Genomic DNA, 14,213 nt, shown 5'->3' on the forward strand with positions numbered 1-14,213 from the left:
CCATTTTCCGGTGTGGCATGCCCCCGCCATCAGCAGGATGTTCTGTTCCCATAGCCGATCAATGGGGTTTCTCTGAAGTGGAGGATCCCGCCACGGAGAACCACACAGGTTTACCATTCTCTGAGTCAAAGGCGACACGGTAGCACAGTGGTTAGCACAGTTGTTTCACAGCTCCATGGTTCCAGTTTCGATTCCTGGCCTGGGTCACTTTCTGTGTGGAGTCGGCACATTCTCCCTGTGTCTGCGTGAGTTTCCACCAGGTGCTCCGGTTTCCTCCCATAGTCTAAACTTGTGCAGGTTATCTAGATTGGCCATGATAAATTGGCCACAGTGTCTAAAAATGTTAGGTATGTTTATTGGGTTCCGGGGATAGGGTGGAGGTGTGAGCCTGAGTAAGGTGCTCTTTTAAAGGGCCGGTGCAGATTCGATGGGCCGAATGGACTCCTGCACTGTAAATTCTATGATTCTAAATGGTCCACGCCCAATTCTGAGACTCTGACCCCTTGTCTGGAACCCTGCCCCGTCCCCTAGCCAGAGGAAACATCATCTCTGCATTTACTCTGTCCAGTCCTCTGAGAATGATTATGTTCCATTTACATCACCTCTCATTCTTCCAAATTTCAGTGAACACGGGCCCAGTCAACTCAAACTCTCCTCAGATGGAAATCCTCCAATCCCAAAAATCATTCTGATGAAGCTTTGCTGTGCTCCGGCTGTGTCAAGTATGTCGTTTCTTAGTTTCGGGTCTAAAACTGCACGCAGTACTCCAGGTCTGATCTCACCAAAGCCCCGTAAATCTGCATTGACATATTCCGTACTCAAGCCCTCTTGCAATGAAGGTCAACCTATCATTTCCGTTATTAACTGCTTGCTCTAGCTTCTCGCTTGCTTTGAATGACTGGTGCACTCGGACACCCAGGTCCATTTTACCTCAACATATCCCAATCTATCACCATTTAAATAACACTCTACCATTCTGATTTCCGCCCAAGTGGATAGCTTCACATTTCTCCACACGGTACTGCATCCGTAATGTATTTGCCACTCACACAACTTGTCTAAATCACCTTGAAGCCTCTTAACATCCTCCACAGCACTCACATTCCCACAAATGTTCGTGTTGACAACAAACTTGGATATCTAGTTTTTGCTTCCCACATCCAATTCATTGATGCATCTTGTGAATAGTTGGGATCCAAGTACTTATCCCTGTGGGACCCCACTGATCACTGCCAGTTACTTCAAAAAATTCCAGTTTATTCCGACTGTTTGTTTCATATCTGTTAAAAATTTGCAGCCCATGCCAAGTTAAAGTGAATAATATAGAGACATGTAAGGGGGAACGAGAGAAGCATATGAGGGAGAAGCTAAATAAGCAACACGGTAATAAATTCAGGTAAGGAAAACTGGGAGAAGGCTCGATGGACTTATAATCAGTTGAGACTAATGCGTCCACAAGATGGTAGCATATGGTGGAGGAATGATACAGAAGCGTATCTTTTACGCTTCACAAGTTTATTCGTCAAACAGCTCAGTGCACACAAAGATTGATTATTTCTGCACCGTATACTCTATTTGATGCCACAAAGTGTTAGGAATTCGCCACTTACGTCAGTTCACATTTGTTTGCCGCCTGGAATCTATGACCCTGAATTACTGTTCCCAATTTTATGTGGTTTAACACTACAACTACATTTAAACACACCTTGGCCGCCGCCGTCCGCGTCAGCACGCATTCCATATGTCTCTCTTTTCTGCTCAGAGTATTTACTGAACTGCCTTTCACTAGTTTTTGCTACAGCCCTGCTAGACATGCTGGAAAGTCAAACACTTCATATTAACCCTTAGCATCGCACGCAGATAATATTTTGAATCTATCTTGTTTCCTATTTTATTTCAAATGCAGGAACACACTTTTCTTCCCATTCCAAAAACGTTTTCAACGCATTTCGTTTGTCAACGCCAGCACTGCGATATTTCAGAGATGATCTTTCCAGAGGCATACTGGTGGTTACTGGAATATTATGAAGGCACTTGCATAGGAACACAAAATGCACAATGCTTTGACCCTGCGTGACTGATCGGATTTTGATAGCAAATACAGTTTCCTCCAATTAAACTGGGACTGGGGAGATGTACGTATTATGTTATATTTAAAGAATAACTGGGTCCGGTACAGAATATAAATATAGACAATCATTGAGTTACAATCCAGATGTGAAACCTAATTAGTTAAACACAAAAATAATTAAGATGACAGGGCATGTGATGCATTGAGGATGTAGCATGTTGGAATTGATGGATACAGTGTGATCAATGGAAACATAAATGTAGTGATGCTGAGTTCGATTATAGTACATGGTGGAGGAATGAGACAGAAGCGTACAGTTTTCCTTTTACAAGTTTGTTCTTCAAACATGTCAGTGCAGTTACAACCTGGCCTGGACGAGGGAAGTGGATGTACCATTGTCAGGTTTGCGATAACAATAATATTGGAAGCATGTGGTGAGGATGACAGTCTACAGATCGATATGGACAGGTTAGGTGAGTGGGCAAAAACTTGGCAGATCGAATGCAACATAGGAAAATGGGAACTAGGCACTTTTGTTGGAATATTAAAGGAGTTGAATATTATTTAAATAGGGAAATGCTGTAGAAAGCTGCAGTACAGAGACATTTGGGGATTCACATGCATAAGTCACATAAAGCTGGCATATACATTCAACAGGCAACTGGGAAGGAAAATGGTATGTTTGTATTTATTTCAAAGGGATTGAAGCATAGAAATAGGTCATTCTTGTTAAAATGTAACAAGGCACTAACAGACCATACATGGAATATTGTGTATAATTTTGCTTACCTTATCTAAGGAAAGATACACTGGCATTGGAGGGCGTCCAGATAAATTTCACTGGGTTGATCCCGCATACAGAGGGATTTTCTTGTGAGGAGACGTTCAGTTGATTGGGCCTATATGCATTGGTGTTTAGAAGAATGAGAGGCAACCTTATTAAGACATATGGGATTCTTAGTGGGCTTGACAGGATAGATGTTAAAAGGATGTTTCTTAATGAGAGAGAGTCTCGGACCAGAGGGAATGATTGCAGAGCAAGGAGTCTTCGATTCAAGACAAAAAATTAGGAGTACTTTCTTCTGTTAGAGGGAAGTGAATCTGCGTAATTCTTTCTCGCATAGAGCTGCAGAGGCTGGGTCGTTAAGTATGTTAAAGGCTGAGATAGACCAATGTGTAATCAGTAATGCGATAAGGTGGGGCAGCGGGTTTCAGGGTTATCCCATCTTATCATTCATGAGCTCATCGAATCGTGGAGCTAACTCAATGGGCCGAATGGTGTATGTCTGCTCTCATGCTATATCGCTACCATCAGTTCAGCAATAACATTTCAGTTAAGCAAACAATTGCAGCGAAGCATGATTAATGGTTTAGTTTGTATCCACATTCCTTGATAATTCGTTTTCAAAAACGTTGGCTGTTTGGGGGGGGCGGGGGGGGCGAACGTTTTTCGATGGGAGATGCATGAGTTGGCGAAGCTTGATCGGTTACATTTATTGTAAAAGGAAGAGTTTGTTATAGCAAGCGTTGCAGTAAGGCTTGTCCTTGTTCTACTTGAAGACACCGTGACTGAGCTGCTTTAGGCAGAAGGCGCAAGCAAAGTGCTCCGGGTGGAATCTCATCCCATGGCTGTAATGCAGCGTCCATTGATGGGCTTTTGACAATCATTGCACAACGACCCCTGCCGCTGGTGATAGTTCAACTCGCAGTAGGGCATTCCACCGACCTGAAAGAAACTGCTGCTGAAAAACGGCGTGAGGCAATCCGAGATTGGAAACAAAACAAGGGAAACGTTATCATTTGACCTTGAAAGGCATTACCATCACTAAATTCAACATCCTACGGGTGGGGGAGGGGTACCATTTAGCAGAAACTGAACCAGTCTAGTCATATGAAGACCATGTCTGCCAGAGTAGATCATGGGGCAGGATTTCTGCGGAGAATAACTCACCTCCTGCCTTTCCAAGACCTATCATCTTCAAGACACAAGTCAAGAGCGCGATGGAATACTCTCCACTTGCCTGGATGAGTGCAGCTCCAAGAATACCACAGAAGCTCAACACCACCCAGGACAACGCAGCCGCGCTTGATTTCACCCCTTCCAGAAATATTCTGCCACCACCGTCGTACAGTACCAGCCGTGTGTACCATCTACATCATCTACAAAAGTCCTCAACAGTGCTTTCACAAAGCACTTGCACAGCAATAACCTGCTCACGGTTGCTCAGTTTGGGTTCCGGCAGGATCAATATACACCGGACTTCGTCATAGTCTTTCTTCAAACACGGAGAAAGAGCTGAATGTCATAGGTAAAGTGAGAGTGATTGCCCTTGACATCAAGGCAGCATTTGACCGAGGTTGGCATCAAGCAGCCCTTGCTAAACTGGAGTCATTGGCGATCAGGGGGAAAGCTCTCCATTGGTGAGAGTTATACCTGGCACATAGGAAGCTGGTTGGATGGCTGGAGGTCAATCATCTCAGCTGCAGGACATCACTGCAGGAGTTCCTCAGGGTAGTGTCCTGGACCCAACAATCTTCAGCTGCTTCAATAATGACCTCCCTTCCATCATAGGGTCAGAAGTGGGAGTGTTTGCGGATGATTGCACAATTTTCAACACCATTAGGACGTGGACGTCGCTGATTAGGCCAGGATGTATTGCCCATCTCTTGTTACCCTTTAGAATGTGATGCTGAGTTGCCCTCTTGAACCGCTGCAGTCCTTAAGTTGTAGGTCTATCCACCATACTAGGAGGGCGGGAGTCACATGTAGGCCAGACCAGGTAAGGACGGCAGATTTCCTTTATTAAAAGACGCCAGCGAACAAGATGGTTCTTATGACAATGAGCAATTCAAATTTCACCATCTGCTGTGGCAGGATTGTTCTAATGCTCTGGGGTCTGGGGCCAATCCCCACCACGACAGATGGTGGAATTGGAATTCAATGCATCTGTAGAATTAATGATGACCATAAAACAATTTAAAATACCCATCTGGTTCACTATTGTTCTTTAGGGAAGGAAATCTTCTCTCTCTGTCTGTGAGTCCAACTCCACAGCAATGTAGTCGACTCTGAAACGGCCCAGCAAGCCAGTCCATTCAAGCGCAACACAGGTATGGGCAATAAATATTGTATCAGCCACTGGTGCTCATCCCATGAAGGAAAACATAGAAACGTAGAAAACAGGAGCAGCGGAGGCCATTCGGCCCTTCGAGACTGCTTCGATTTTCATTAAGATCATAGCTGATCATCCAACTCACTAGCCTAATCCCGCTTTGCCCCACATTCTTTGATTCCCTTCGCCCAAAGTGCTATATCTAACTGCTACTCGAAAATTTACAATGTTTTGCCCTCAACTATTTGCTGTGGTAACGAATTCCACAGGTCGACCACTCCCTGGCTAAATAGGTTTCTCCTCATCTCTGTCTCAAATGGTCTACCCCGTATCCTCAGACTGTGACCACTCGTTCTGGACAATACGCACCATCGGGGACATCCTTCCTGCACCGACCGCATCTAGACCTGTTGGAATTCAATAGGTTTCTAGGATCCCACCCTTCCGTCTGCTCAACTCCATCGAGTACAATCCGATCTGATTCAAGCTCTCCTCGTGTCAGTCCCACCATCCCAGGAATCAGTCTGGTAAACATTCCCAGCACTCCCTATCGAGCAAGAACATCCATCCTCAGATAAGGAAAACAAAACTGCACACAACATTCCAGGTGTGGCCTTCCCAAGGTCCCCTATAATCGCAGCAAGATATCCCGAGTCCTGAACTCGAATCCTACTGCTCAAGAGTATTGAAAGTCAAAGAGATCTAGGAGTACAGGTCCACAGGTCATTGAAAGGGGCAACACAGGTGGAGAAGGTAGTCAAGAAGGCATACGGCATGCTTCCCTTCATTGGCCGAGGCATTGAGTATAAGAATTGGCAAGTCACGTTGCAGCTGTATAGAACCTTAGTTAGGCCACACTTGGAGTGTAGTGTTCAATTCTGGTCGCCACACTACCAGAAGGATGTGGAGGCTTTAGAGAGGGTGCAGAAGAGATTTACCAGAATGTTGCCTGGTATGGAGGGCATTAGCTATGAGGAGCGGTTGAATAAACTCGGTTTGTTCTCACTGGAACGAAGGAGGTTGAGGGGAGACCTGATAGAGGTATACAAAATTATGAGGGGCATAGACAGAGTGGATAGTCAGAGGCTTTTCCCCAGGGTAGAGGGGTCAATTACTAGGGGGCATAGGTTTAAGGTGAGAGGGGCAGGGTTTAGAGTAGATGTACGAGGCAAGTTTTTTACGCAGAAGGTAGTGGGTGCCTGGAACTCGCTTCCGGAGGAGGTAGTGGAAGCAGGGATGATATGGACATTTAAGGGGCATCTTGACAAATTTATGAATAGGATGGGAATAGAAGGATACGGACCCAGGAAGTGTAGGAGATTGTAGTTTAGTCGGGCAGCATGGTCGGCACGGGCTTGGAGGGCCGAAGGGCCTGTTCCTGTGCTGTACATTTCTTTGTTCTTTGTTCTTTGTTGTTTGCTATGAACGTCAACATACGATTTGCCTTCTTTGCCGCCTGTTGTACCTGCATGCTTACCTTCAGTGACTGGTATGCAAAAGTAATCAATCTTTCTGGAAAAAAACTCAACTCAACATCCGTATCCAGAGCATTCAATCCATTTTGTAACGCTGTCCATGTCAAATTTCACGTTACAAGTTCCATGTCCTGACTACCCGCATTGATTCTAATAGTTTCTCTTTAACTACCCAGTGGTTAGCACATCTTTTCTTTCGAAAGCCCGGATTCAATTCCGGCCTTGGGATACTTTGTGGACTTTTCACTTGCTCTGGGCATTCTGCATAATTTCCTCCGAGTGCTCAGGTTTCCTCCCATGGTCCAACAATGTGGTTAGGTGGATTGGCCATTCTAAATTGCCCCCTAGTGTCCCAATATGTGCATGTTCGAATTAAAGACTGTGTCTGGGTAGTGTGCCCTTTCGGATAGTCGTTACAGACTTGATGGGCCGAATGGCCTCCTTCTACGTTGTAGGGATTCTGTGATCTGTGATTATATTCTGTGATCTATCAATTCCATCACATATTTTATTATGCGCAAAATGTACCATCTCGGAGAATTCATGTCTGAACAGAAATTTCAGAAAACGAAATTCAAATTTTTAATCACGAGCATTTGGGGCATAGCTCCTTCATCAGGTGAGTGAAGAGGTAGGTTACACAAACACAACATACATAGACAAAGCCAATGATGCAAGATGATACTTTGAAAGCAAATCTTTGCAGGTAATTAACTCTTTTGAGGTCCAGACGGTGCGACTGGAGAGAGGGCTAATCACAGGTTAAAGAGGTGTGAATTGTCTCAAGCCAGGACAGTTGATAGGATTTCGCAATCCCAGGCCAGATGGGTTAAACGTAGTGAGGCATGAATCACACTCGTGGGGCGCGGCCATCGTTTTCTACCTAATACGCAGCAGGAAAGAATGTCACGAGGCGTGGTAGATTGGCGAAACCATGCAGATGCTGCGACAATGAAAGGACGGACATCACGCGACAATTACCAGGAAAAAATGTTCCCTTCCAGTCCGAGAACATTTCACCAGTCAAGGGCATTCAGCCTCTGTTCTTTAGTTAAGCGTTCTCCCAGGAGGTCAGCAGGGCCCATGATAACGCAGAATCGCCGAGCAGAAACTGATAGGCAAGTTCTGCACGCAAGAGGACATCCTCAACCGTAATCTTGGATTCATGTCTCTCTATTTACGTCTCAGATGGTGGTGGTGGGGTGGGGGGGGGGGGGCGGGGGGGGGGGGGGTGGAGATGGGGGTGGGTGGGGGGGGGAGGGGGTTGTGAGACATGAATCCAGGATCCAGGTTGAGGCCGTACTCAGCAACCAAGCAATAGTCCTCCAGCAACGCATCACAAACCAGCCACTTTTAACACCAAGAAAAACAGGGTAACATGCTTGGTAAATGCCATTGCATGCAATTTCTCCTCCAAAGCGCACTCTATCCAGTTTTGCTGGCTCGAACACCGAGAGGTCCCTTCCTGAGTTTATGTTTACTTAAACCATTATAACCTTTCAAAAATAAATATCGAAAATGCGAGATAAACTCAGTAGGTCCAGCAGCATCTGTGGAGAGAGAAATAGAGTGACGGTTTCGAGTACACGTCACCATCTGAGAAGATCAGCTTAACAATGACTATTCGAGATCATCAATAAATGTCGCTTTACCATTCCATAAAAACATTTAAAAAGGGAAATAGCATGGATTGATTTAACAAACCTCGTTGCATTCACAGAGAGAATGGAATGGGTGGACTTCTGATTTTTTTTGATGGGGGGAAGGAGGCTTGCGTTCAACCCAAATATTAGTATGGACTAAATAGCAGCTTCGGTGCTGTAGGCTCTATCTAGTACTGAGCTGGGAGTAGTTTTCATCGCCAGTTCGTGGAAATAAATCTGTACAATGTGGTTCAGAATAGGAACATCTGACCCTGGAGCATCCTAATGTTCTACGCTAATGCCACCAGCAATGATATCTATGCTACAAAGGACAGCGACATCGATAAAACCGCAGATTCTGATCAGGCTCATTACAGCCTCAACATCAGGCCCAACATTGAGTTCAACAACTTTAGACGATGACCTTTGTTCTTCATCTTGACCACTTTTTATTTATTTCTTTTGATTTTCCTTTCGCAATTCACCCACTCCTCCCCCAGAAGACGGTCTGTCACTTATTCCTTTGTTTTGCTTCCACGTTCTACGATCTTTCTTCTCCCATTAACACATTTTGCAATCGTTCCTTCCTACCATTATCAGCACCTCCTTTAGTCTTTAACGCTACCATTAATACCCCCGTTATCTTGTGTCCGTGACATATTTGCCAATCTCTCCTTAGCTCGACGTATCCTTGACACCCCCCCCCCCCCTTCACCTCCCCATCCCACCTCTCCCACTATAAAATCTGTCACATTTCTACCCCTCTTCTGCTCTGAAGAAGTCCCATGGATTCGAATCGTTAACTCTGATTCCATCTCCACAGATGCTGTCAGACGTGCTGAGTATATCGAGAATTTTCTGTGTTAAGTAGCCATTCCTGATCGATTTTCGACACAGGTCAAAAACATGAAATAGAGATTTGAAGATAAACACTTTTGCAGACACAACAGTACCATCTTGGTGACTTGCTGAATACTCCATGCGGTATTCACGTCCATTGACCTCAGCAGTTGTATAACAGCCAATTACAAGAAATTATTCTATTGTGTGCTCCTCCCTAAGTACAATTTAACTTTAATTCGGAATCTGGTGCGTATTTCCATCTGGCGTGCATTCCGCACTCGTTAACTATTTAATAGGCCCGTGCTGATGATACACATAAAGTATTGCCCTGTTGCAAGTGCCACCCTTAATATCCCATATCAACCTAAAACCCAACCTGCCCTCTCGAGTGGATGCAAGGAATAGGGCACAGAGCAGGTCAGAGGAGAACGTAATCCCTCAGCTCACATCCAGTGAAGCAAACAATAAAGTGGCGATCGGATTGCTGCTTGTGATATCTCTCAATGTGATAAGTGGCACGTATTCACCCATCTCCACCCCCCAACCTCCCTCCCCCCCAAAAACATCATCGATCATAACATCAAAAGCATTCTTCATAAAGCGGACTGGGGCGTGATAAGATTGTGCATGCAACCTAATTGCAAGTCAGTTTTTCTTCTTTGGGAACGTAGCAAGATATGCAAAATCTAAACGTTTCTTTTGATCAACGAGCACATACCCTGCAGACAAAGCATTCTGGGTGTCAGGCGTTATTAAGCGCCGAAAGGTAGTTTTCCAAGCCTGGACGATCGCAGCTGCCACACTTGGGAGCAAACATGTTGGAAGTAGTCTTTGCGGCAATAGGCCTTCCAGTTTTTCTCGTGGTATCCTAAGGGAAAGAGAAAAAAACGCGTGATGCACGTTCTGAACAGCATAGAGAACTGGGCAGAAAGTGGGCATGATAGAGATAAAGGCTGGAAATTCCGAAATACAAATCGTTAACCAGTTACGAATTATACCCAGCATTCAGTTCCATGAGCATGAATAGAATTCTGTATCAGTTATGTTTTGCATGGCTGGTCCAATGAGAGCTTACTTCCGTGGTGTGCCTGACCCAGGTTCACATTCAATCCAGAAACGTGAACTGCCGCACTCCACATCAACATTAACCTCGGCAACCATCAAGTGAAAAGCATACATAATATCGGAGGTACTTAGAATTAATCTATTTCATATCCAACACAACTTGCATTACTTATATTTCGGCCAACTGAGGAAAAGCTCAGCCAAATATAGAATTACAACTTTTGTTCTGTAACCTGTGAGTCACGAATAGACCAGTTAGGAGCTGGAATAGACCATTCGGCCCATTCAATAAGATAATTCATGGTCTGATTGTAACCCCAACCCCACGTTCCAGCTGACAAAGATAACCTCTCACCCCCTTGTAAATCAAGACTCTGAGAGAAAAACGTTCTCCTCATCGCTGCCTTAAATGGGCTACCCGTACTTTTGACCCCTAGTTCTCGATTCTCTGTCAAGAGGAAACATTCTCTCCACATCCACCAATACCCAAGATCTTAAATGTTTCAGGCACATATGGAGCATATCCAAGTTTTTTTGTTTTCCCCTGTTCGGTACACTTCCAATTCCTCCACAAGATATTTTAAATTTGTGCATTTTTGGTGTTGCTGCTCAGGGAAATACGTATTTCTTATACATGCTGTAAGGTGGCTTGTGCTGCCCTCGGTGGCCCCTCTACCTTCCAGCTCCGGTTAGAACTCAACTGAAGAACTTGATAGTCAAGTAAGGTGCGCTGCTCTGGCAACCAAGCATGTGGATTATCACACTGTCTGTTTGATCGATGATAGATGGCAGATCCTTCTGTCATGTGCGAATAGCAGGCAGTGAGAATGGGAGAGATACCTGGCCAGCCAAGTGCTTTAAATAATCACTTATGCTTGAAGAAAATTACATCGGCGACCAGTCCGCGACCATCACGGTTGGTGACTCTGAATTACATTAACTCATGCAAAAGTTGCATGCAGCCTCAGTAAGTCTGACTCTACAAGGGCCCACTTGCCTCAATGGTTTGGTGGATCAGTATGTATTAGATTGGTGCACAACATTCCATTCAAGTACTGGAATTCATACATTCTAGGTGCATTTGGAATCCTTGCGCCTTGGCATTCAATAGCACGATCATCGCCCACCATCATCATCTCAGGGACAACAATTGACCTGAAACGCGATTGGAGAATCCATATAAACAGAATGGCAACAAGAGCAATTTAGAGGCTGATACCTTGCAATGACAACTCTCCTCCTGACGCCCAATAGTGACGGTGACTAGGGCCCGCGTTGGGTCCTGTCTGATAGGCGGGGGCCTGGGAGGATGGTCATGGCGGTTAGGAGGGGCATGGGCGTGAATGACACCCGCTCAGAGTGGAACGTGCTAGGGTTGAGGGGACGGGTGAAGGTAGCGCGAGTTTATTCGCATTTAATGAGGCTCAAAGCAGACGTGGTGCTGTTACAGGAGACCCAGCTGAGGGTAAAGGATCAGATGAGGCTAAGGAAGTGCTGGATGAGCCAGGTGTTCGATTCAGCCTTGGAGAGTAGTGCACGGGGGTGACGACACTGGTGGGTAAACGGGTGAGTTTCCAGATGGAGAAGGTTGTGCCGGACCAGGGGGGCAGTACACGATAGTGACTGGTGCATTGGAAGGGTTGGTCAGTGGTTTTGGTTTGCATATTATTCCCCAAACTGGAATGACACTGGTTTTGTGAGGAAGATGTTAGCGGCCATACCGGGCGTGGATACTCATCAATTGATATTGGGGGGCAGGGTTGGAATATGAAGTTGGGCCCGAAGGTGGACAGCGCCCATCCATAATCGCCGGTCCCTTCAGGGGGTGGGGAGGGTGGCGAAGGTGTAAGCTGGGTTCATAAAGGAGATGTGAGTGATGGACCCATGGAGGCATCTGCACCCGCAAGGTAGGGAGTATTCCTTTTTTGTCACTGATCCATAAGGTGTACTCGAGGATGAACTATTTTGTGGTAGTGAAGGCGCTGCTCACTGGGGTGAAGAAGAAAGAGTATTTGGCGACCGTGACATCGGGCCATGCTACAGTCTGGATGTGGCCTTGAGGTTGGGTCCGGCCCAGAGGTTGGCGTGGAGACTGGATGTGGGCTTGGTGAAGACCGAAATTTGTGATCAAAATGAGGAAGGTGATTGAGGAGTATGTGGAATCTAGCCAAAATGGGGAGCTCTCGTCTTCGGTGGTTTGGGAGCCGTTGAAGGCGGTAGTGAGGGGTGAGGTCATTTCATTCAAGGCGAAGATGTGTAGGGAGGCGCTGGAGGAGCGGTAGCGCTAGTAGAGGAAATTTTGGATGTTGGTGGAAGATTTGCGGAGGATCCAGATTCGGGGCTACTGGTGAAAAGGAAGGAGTTGCAGGTGGAGTTTGTTCTCCTGTCCAAGGGGAGGTTTGTTCGGCAGTTGAGGCGAGCACGGAGAGTTGTGTATGTGTCTGGTGAAAAGGCCAGTCGATTGCTGGAGGGCCAGGTCGGTCGGCAGGCAGCAGCGAAGGAGATGGTACGGATTAGGGGTGGACCGGGTGGGGTGGTGGTGATGTCGGTACAGAAGAATAATGTTCTTGGGGTTTTTTATAGGACTTGCATACGTCGGAACTACTGGAGGATGACTCGGAGATGTGAGAGTCTCTAGAGTGACAGGAGTGTCTTCGGGTCGGAGAGGCGGAGAGGGACGGGTTCGAGGAACTATTGGGGTGGAGGAAGTGCAGTCAACAATAGGGAAGATGCAATCGGGAAATGTACCGGGGCCGGATGGGTTCCAGGTGCAGTTTTATCAGAGGTTTTTTATTAAAAATATATTTTATTGACATTTTTTTCCAGAGAACAACTTTTCCCCTCTTACAAAGCAAACGTAACAATAAAGAAATTTTTAACAATACACAAATAACAAAACCCCATTATCTTTTGACATAAACTAAACTACCCCCCCCTCCCCCCCCCCCTCCCCCCTGGGTTGCTGCTGCTGGTCATCTGTCTTCCCTCTAATGTTCCCCTAGGTAGTCGAGAAATGGCTGCCACCGCCTGGTGAACACTTGAGCCGACCCTCTCAGGGCAAACTTTATCTGCTCCAATTTAATGAACCCCGCCATATAATTTACCCAAGCCTCCAGTCCGGGGGTTTCGCCTCCTTCCACATGAGTAGGATCCTGCGCCGGGCTACTAGGGACGCAAAGGCCACAACGTCGGCCTCTTTCGCCTCCTGCACTCCCGGCTCATCCGCAACTCCAAATAGAGCTAACCCCCAGCCTGGTTTGACCCGGGCCTTCACCACCTTCGAAATCACTCCCGTCACTCCCTTCCAATACCCTTCCAGTGCCGGGCACGCCCAAAACATATGTGCGTGGTTTGCCGGGCTCCTGCCACACCTCCCACATCTGTCCTCCACTCCAAAGAACCTGCTCAATCTTGCTCCCGTTACGTGTGCTCTATGTAGCACCTTAAATTGAATCAGGCTAAGCCTGGCGCATGAGGAAGAGGAATTTACCCTGCTTAGGGCATCAGCCCACATACCCTCCGCTATCTCCTCCCCTAGTTCTTCTTCCCACTTTCCTTTTAGTTCGCCCGCCGACTCCTCCCCCTCTTCCCTCATCTCTCGGTATATCTCTGATACCTTGCCCTCTCCGACCCACACCCCTGAAAGCACTCTGTCCTGAATCCCCTGTGTCGGGAGCAACGGAAATTCCCTCACCTGTTGTCTAGTAAACGTCCTCACCTGCATATATCTCAAGAAGTTTCCCCGGGGCAACCCATACTTTTCCTCAAATGCTCCCAAGCTCGCAAAAGTCCCATCTATAAACAAATCTCCTACCCTCCTAATTCCCAACTGGTGCCAGCTCTGAAATCCTCCATCCATTCTTCCTGGGGCGAACCTATGGTTGTTCCTGATTGGGGACCCCACCAGGGCTCACCGCACCCCACTCTGTCGCCTCCACTGTCCCCAGATATTCAATGTTGCCGCCACCACCGGATTCGATGTAAACTTTTTAGGTGAGAACGG

At 46.4% G+C, this 14,213-nt stretch overlaps 1 pseudogene; it reads right to left on the reverse strand.

The window, feature by feature from the left end:
* The window catches only part of LOC140411395 (leupaxin-like), a 151,235-nt pseudogene that overhangs the window by 74,754 nt on the left and 62,268 nt on the right, over positions 1–14,213 (reverse strand).

The sequence above is a fragment of the Scyliorhinus torazame genome, chromosome 4 (assembly GCF_047496885.1).
Source record: "Scyliorhinus torazame isolate Kashiwa2021f chromosome 4, sScyTor2.1, whole genome shotgun sequence".
NCBI lineage: Eukaryota > Metazoa > Chordata > Chondrichthyes > Carcharhiniformes > Scyliorhinidae > Scyliorhinus > Scyliorhinus torazame.